Source organism: Candoia aspera, chromosome 17 (assembly GCF_035149785.1).
Source record: "Candoia aspera isolate rCanAsp1 chromosome 17, rCanAsp1.hap2, whole genome shotgun sequence".
NCBI lineage: Eukaryota > Metazoa > Chordata > Lepidosauria > Squamata > Boidae > Candoia > Candoia aspera.
Window position 1 is genome coordinate 10,217,315 of NC_086169.1, and position 7,947 is coordinate 10,225,261.

Consider the following 7,947-nt stretch of genomic DNA (forward strand, 5'->3'; position numbering starts at 1 on the left):
TCGGCTCGGCTCGGCTCCGCTCTGCTCCGGAGGTGCGCAGGTGAGCGGAGGGCGGCTCTCATTGGCCGCGCCGCCCGCCCATCCCGGCAGGCCCCGCCCCTGCCCAGGTGAGGCCCCCTGCGCAGGACCGGCGCCTCCTCCGAGAGGGAGGGAGGGAGCGGGGAGGGGCCGAGCGGGGGGGCTCTCCAGGGCGGGGCGGGCGGCCCGACGTCCCCGGAGCCAGCTGGGAGGGGGCCGGCCCACCTGGGCGCGTCTGCCCCGCCCCGGGAGCTGCTGGGAAGGAGGCTGCCCTCTGGGGTTTCGGTCCAAAGTTCCCCTGCTTTGGCCTCTCTCTCTCTCTCTCCCTCTCTCTCTTGCTTAGCTCGGGTTAGTTTTTATGTTCTCTGTAAAACTTTAATCAACCAGACTCATCGGTGGTAGCCGAGGACCAGAGGACAGCGGCGGGGATCGATGTGGCGGTGCCAAGGGCAGCAACATCAGGAAGGAGGAGGATGAGAAGCTGGAGAAGTGCCGGGGCCTGGAGGAGGAACCGGAGCGGATGTGGAAGGCGAAGGCCAAAGGGGTCCCAGCGGTGGGAGGGGCACTCGGGGCTGCGACCCCCAAGCGGGGAGAGGGGCTCCCGCAGATCCCAGGAACATCTCCAGAGCTCTCTGTCCAGAAGATGCAGTGCCAGGAACAGCTGAGATCCCTCAAACTCCCAGGCCTCCAGTAGAGGACCCGAGGATGAGGAAGACACACACCACCCACAGGGGTGAGAAGGGAATTTTTTACTTTTTTAATAAAACATAGCTCCCCTGCTTTGGCCTAGTTCTGTTCTGTTCTGTTCTGTTCTTTATTAGCTTGGGTTAGTTTTTATGTTCTTTGTAAAACTTTTAATAAAATTATCTATCTATCCAGGCTCCTCTGCTTTGGCATTGGCCTGGCCTGGCCTGGCGTTCTGTCCCGAGGGTTTTTCCCAACCCTGATTGGCAGATGGCCTGCTTCTTGATGCTTCCTAGACTGGGTTAAAAGGGAAGAGAGAAGGAAATGCACAACCCCGCCCCCCGCTGTCATCATTTTTCTTGTCTCTTGAGCTAGAGGGGGGAAATTTATTTATTTGTTTGTTTGTTTGTTTATTTGATTTCTATGGCCACCCATTTCAACAAGTGACTATGGCAGAACCCTGCAGTCTCACCTGGTTAAAAATAAGCAAAGATCCAGCTGCCCTTATTCTGTTCTTCTTTCAATGAGCTTAAGGGGAGGAGGGGAGAGATGGATTTTCACCATTCCACTTATTTTTCTTTGTTCAAAAAGCACTTTTTTCCCCTCCAAGTGAAGATGAGGCTGGGCCAAGCAAGATGGCTGGCGTTGGAGGCGTCAAATAGGAAGACCTGACAGATGTTGCTGTCCTGGGAAATGCCAACACCAGAGGGTGCGGGAGGCTGGGTCCAGTGAAAGGCCGCACAGAACGACAGCTGGGCCGTGGGCAGAGCCTGTTTCAGCCTCTAGCTCAGTGTTTTTCAGCCTTGACAGCTTTAAGACGGGTGGACTTCAGCTCCTAGAATTCCCCAGCTAGCTGCTGGCAGGCTTGGCTTTGCAATCCATCCCCTGGATAATGATGGTGGGAAATTTTCCTCTTAATCCAACTGTGAAGGCCTACAATTTGGGGCAATCATTGCAAACGCAGCGTGGCACCTCCTCATCCCACCAGCCCCAAGTGCCATCTTCACAAAGCTGACTCAAACGTCACGAAAGAGGTTGCAGGCTTTCGTGCCTTGTGGACGTTTAATATTCCTGCATATTTTCTCAATTAATCTTGTTACTTCTTTGCTGTTGTAGCTCTTTACTTGTTTCAGTCATCCTGGATTTTAGGGAAGGAAAAACCTACCTCCGTATTTTCTTGTTCTTCTGCTCTTGAACTTCCACCCCTGCATTCCCAGTTTTATTCCAATGCATTCCTGAATCTGTTCCCCACCACTGAAATCTCTCAGATGGAGGTCAGCTAGACTGACCTGCACCTGATTATGGACCTGCCCTGTTTGGAATTCTTTGTCAAGTGGCTAGACCTCAATAGGTCCCATGAACCATTATGTCTAGCACTCTTCTTAGTCACTCTTAATAGCTCATCCTCTTGACCCTTAAATCTCAGCAGACGTTCGCTCTCCCTTCTAGGCTTCCCTCGCCTTTGTTTGTGTTGGTTTAAAGTTTGCCTTGAACAAGAAATGTATAAAAAACTGTATCGATACGTGGCAGGCAGGAGGGTAGAGCAAGAGGGGTGTCTGATATGCTTCGCCCAACCCTGGAATTAAAAATGAAGTGTCCCTGCCTTTACCCTGTCTGCAAATTTCCTCCGCACGGGTTCCCCAGAGCTCTTCGTCAGACAGGACAGAAGGGGACGCTAGGAGGAGGGCTGGTTTTGAAATAACAAGATCTGCATTTCGTAACTCTTTCAGGATGAAGCGAGAGAAGAGAGAAGATCTTGATACAGGCACTGCCATGTTTGGGGCTGGTTTCGTGGCTGTGAGAAGTGGCTACAAGTATTAGGACTAAGCACCGACTTCAACCAGGCCCGTTCCCATTCTAACAGCGCATGTGGCTTTTTATCACAATGAAATCCTCAGCAGTAGGTAAATATGGAATTGATCAGGACTCTAAGAAGCTTACTTGAGAGAAAGGCCAGTGGAACTCATTAGAACTTACTTGTAGATCGAAAAAAATTCCCTTCTGAATCTGATACTGGTAGTCCTCGCTTAACGACCACAATTGGGACCAGAATTTTGGTTGCTAAGTGAAGTGGTCATTAAGTGAATCCAAGCCAATTTTACAACCTTTTCTGCAGCGGTCATTAAGCAAATCACTGTAGCGTTAAGCAAACCACGTTGTTAAGTGAATCACGTTCCCCATTGATTTTGCTTGCCAGAAGCTGGCTGGGAAGGTTGAAAATGGCGATCATGTGACATTGTGACACTGCAATGGTCATAAATGCGTACTGGTTGCCAAGTGTCCAAATTGTGATGTGACCGTGGGGATGCTGCGACAGTCGTAAGTGTGAGGACTGCTTGTAAGTCAGTTTTTTTCAGCACCGTTGTAAGTCCAAACTGTCACTAAATGAATTGTTGCTATGCAAGAACTACCTGTACAACTTAACCCCCCCGGGGAGGGAAGAAGTGGCTCATGAGATCATTGTGGCCACCGTGGCAACCATGGGCCCATCCCAGGTGATTACTGGCCCGACCCACACAGGCAACTACATATTAGACCTATTTATTGTCTTGGAGTAGCTGAGGCATCATCAAAGGATGGGGAATATTTCTATCACCCCCTTCTCATGGCCAGATCACCCTCTGGTTTCTCTGGAGTTAACCTGTGACACAGATTTCAGCAGGGAAAGGACCATACTTGACACCTAATGGACCCTCGTGTTAGTTTACAAAAGGATTAAATTCAAGATTTTACAGGGCTTGAAAGATTTAGGTGGATTGGCAGCTCCAGACTTTACACTGTACTACCATGCCCATTGCTTAACGTGGATTCTCTCTCTTTAGGGCCAGCCGGCTACTTCTATGGAAGGGGCAAGACAGTCTGCATCGCTATCTCTAGTTGATACGGAGAGAAACAATTTATTGTATAATACAGTGCTTCTCAACCTTGGCATGGACCAATTCCCCAGAGGGAATTCTGGGAGTTGAAGTCCACCCATCTTAAAGTTGCCAAGGTTTGGAAGCACTGGTATAATACTTTGTGCAGTAATAAAAGAATCACTTGAGATGGGCAGCTATAGAAATTAAACAAATAATGAAATAAATAAATACAATAAATAATAATAATAATAATAATAATAAAATAATAAATCCTGTTTATTTATAATAAAATAAAATAATAAAAGACCGGTGACTTTGGGCCAGTCACTCTCTCAGCCCACAACATCAGGCTTGGGTGACAAGCCAGTCAGTTAATTCTTGTTGCAACCAACAGATCAACATTCAGTTGATCCAGAAAAACAGACCCTGCACCTGCGGGAAAAATGCTGAGAAGAAAAAAAAAATTGTGCAGTAATAAATAATGTGTTGAATATCTGGGATAAATATCAGAAAAGAGTAAGCCCAGATTTTTTCTCCTCTTGCTTCCTTATTAAATGTTTATTTTTATGAAGGACAAAACATGAAGAAAATTGTGCAGTGGAGAGAGAACGATTCATTCAGACTGCAAGATTGGATTAATAACCAGAGAAAGATAAAAATCTTTGGAGACTCTTAACTGCGCAATAGCCAGATTGGTTCACCTGGCTGGTTTCAGTATACCTTGAAATAAGTAGCATACAATCGTTTGGGAAGAACTGCAGCGCTTGGATTTGATTGAATTTGAAAAAAACGTAATTTAACACATGAATTAAACATATTCAGGTTTTCAGTTTCTCTATCCTAGAGTTTATAGTTCATTTTTCAAGCATTTCCAAACTAGAACAGTGACTGGCTTGGTGATCTTGATGACTGGCTGTTATTATTATTAATTATTATTATTAATTATTATTATTGTTATTATTATTATTGTTATTATTCATGCTTGGCTTAGAGCTGAACCTCAATTTTCAGTCTTTTAAATAACGCAGTCCGTTATTCACAACACACTAACGACGTGCTGGAAAGCTATTCTCTCCATGACACAGGTAAGCCCCTTGTTTATTTGTTTGCCCCTTATTCCTTCCTCCCTCCCTCCTCTATCTTGCTTCTTTCAATGTCTTCCGCAAAGGGATCGCTTTTCAAAAGCATTCAGCATCTTCCAAGGCGAGAGCCGGTTTGGTCTAGTGGCTAAGGTGCTGGGCTAGAAACCAGGAGTCCGTGAGTTCTAGTCCCGCCTGAGGCACGAAAGCCGGCTGGGTGAGCCTGGGCCAGTCCCTCCCTCTCAGCCCAACTCGGTGCAATGCAGACCAGCCTCCTCCTGGTGCACCCCGGGCAACGGGACTTGTCACGGCTAAATAGGCTACCCGTCTGGCTGCTGGACCTCACAAGGATTTCCCAGCAAGAAAACAAAGCAGCACGAACACCGAACTGCTATGCCATACGATTAAAAAAAATCTTCCGAGGCAGGTGAGGTGGGGCCACCAGCAGGATCTCTTTCGGGGAGGACCAAAAGCGAACCAGGCCGTCCTCCCTCCTTCCAGCGGCAGTGCCACCCTTCCTTCTTCTCCACCCAGCACATGCAGCAAACCTCACCATCCCGAGTCTTGTGGACGGTGCGCAGCGTTCTGCCAGGGCATCCCCGGGGTTCAGTGGCCACACTCCCGGGCTTTTGGCCTGCAATCTTAGCAACTCCTCACTGCCAGCTGCCAACACGGCCTCTAGTTCCTTGTGGGTGCCACCCCCGCCCTCAGGGGGAGTCCAGACTGGCGTGGCTGGGAAGCAGCGGCTGAGGGTGACCCGGTTGTTTTGCCCGCAGGCGACCAGGCTGCCGCCTGACACCCCCCCCCCCCCCGTGGCTGGGCGGGAGGTCCTGGGGACCCCGAATGGATGCCCTGCGAAGAGCATCTTCTCTAACCCAACCCGGGTGACGGATGCGTGCAGAACTGTGGTTCCTGCCCTTGTGTTGTGTGAAAACAGGAGAGGGAAAAGGTCTCGATAGAAGAGAATCTCCGTGGCTCAGTGTTGGACTGTGGAGTCCTTGGCGCTCTCTGAGCTTGGCGGTTGGCCTGCAGACGTTTCACGACCCAGCTAGGCAACATCATCAGTGCTAAGGAGTGTGGGGTTCGCTCCCTGCTTATGTAGGGCAGCTTGCCCTGCCTGTTTTCTGTTTGTCTCCTTGGTAGTTCCTTGATTAGAGTATTGTTAAGTGTTATTACTTCATTAACTTTTTGAATCTGTTCAATCGTGTCTGATTCTCGGAGACTGCCTGGACAAGTCCCTGCAGTTCTCTTGGCAAGGTTTTTCAGAAGTGGTTTGCCACTGCCTGCTTCCCAGGGTGAGTGTGTGTGACTGGCCCAGGGTCACACAGCTGGCTTTGTGCCCAAGGTGGGACTAGAACTCATGGCCTCCTGGTTTCTAGCCTGGTGCCCTCACCACTAAATTGGCTCTCATTAATTTATTAAATTAATATTAAAGAGTATTACAAAGAGGTTACCAATCCTGTGACCACCAGGGCTTGATCGGGGAAGAGCAGTCTTCCTCTGTTCTGCAAAAGGAGCTGAGGACGTTGGGAATTGTCTGGGGAAATTATTTACGGGAGAGAAATGAAGCCCCCCAGCCTAAAGAGCTGCTTGCCTTTATCAGCAGTTTCTGAGGTTAAGCAGGTGAGAGTGGGGCAGGGAATCATGGAAGGGCATCGGTGGGGTGCTGGGTTCGAAGGACCTTGAGTCTAGCAACCCTGGTTGAGCTCACTGCAATCTTCCTTGTATTGCAGAGCGTGTCCTAAGCCAGTGCTTCTCAACCTCAGCAATTTTAAGGTGGGTGGACTGGCTGGGGAATTCTGGGAGTCGAGGTCCACCCATCTTAAAAATTGCCGAGGTTGAGCAACAGCGTCCTAAGCAGTTAAGTGGATTTCCCCATGAGTAAACCTCTTGTGCATCCAAATTCTAAAGGTACAGACTGTGCCCACTAATGTGTACCCTTTGTAGATTATTTGGCTCTTCCTCCCTCTGTGCTGCCCGGCAAGATCCCCCGGATGGTCCCTCTTGTGCCTCAAATGGAAGAGGAAACCAAGTCTGCAATATCTGGAGAGAGGCATTGGACCCTCGGAACTGGGCACCAGGATTTTTTTTTCTTTTTTAAACTAATGCTTCTGTATCTGGAAAGCAAGGGTGGAATAATCTTTGTTTTTATTTAACGGTATTTCTAGAAAGGCTTGGTAGGCAGAAGTATAAGTCATCTACAGGGGTGTGGAAAGAACGCTTGATTTGCTCCAGTGTTTCTCAAACTTGGCCACTTTAAGATGGGTGGATGCCAACTCCCAGAATTCCCCAGCCAGCTTGCTTTTAATTATTTCAGTGACAAGATGGACAAAGTTATTTGTGACTTTCAACAAACTGTACTCCCAGCTCCGGTTCCACGTGCAGCATTCCCCGCTAAGGACAGTGCTGGGCACATTTTGGCCCATCTGCCACCAGCTCACCAAGCCCAGTTTGATCCCAACCATGAGCAAACTATGCATTCTTGGCCATCTGGGATCTCTAATCCAGAGACCGATCGCAGGTTAATATAATGTATCCCACTAGCTAGGTGTGCAGAACATCCTGAGACACACTTAGGACTTAATTTTGGAATGCTTGGAGGGGTTGAGGAGGGGTGCAACTGGCTTGCCTCTCAGATGCCTCTTGTGCTTATCCTTTTTAAATTCTGGGGAGGGGAAAAAAAAGTCAAATTTGTCCCAAAAGGAGGTCTTATAGGCATTTGAAAATTTAGGAATAAAACCACAGATGAGTTGCTGCTCACTTCCTATTCTGACCTTAATTTAAGAAGGAACTGCCCATCTGGAGTTTTGCCACCAAACTTTGGACATACCATCCTTATATTGCTGGGGGAGCACACAGCCCAGAGGCTGAGAGTTCTCTCCCCTGTTGCAAATCGGAGGCCTCCTGGCACCCCTCCCAGATTCAAAGGCAGATTCTCTGCAAGGGCCACATCTGAATTAATTTTTCTCCCCAAGCTAAATGAGTCTGCTTTTGAAATTTCAGTGGCAGAACACTGGGTGGAATACAGCCCTCTTATTCTTAATGTCTAGGTCAGCATTCCTCAACTGCAGCCACTTCAAGATGGGTGGACTTCAACTCCCAGAATTCCGCATCCCAGAGATCGGATAACATAGATTTGGGCACAGCATTAGTACCTGGATGCCTACGAGACTCACCAGCTGCTGGAAAGGAGATTCTGGGTCACCATGCAGACACTCTTCCTCTTCGCCTACCTGACGCCCCCACTGTCCACCCCTGAGCATTATGCTGTCCGACAGCGGGCAGAGAGCCACCACAAGCCTGCCCAA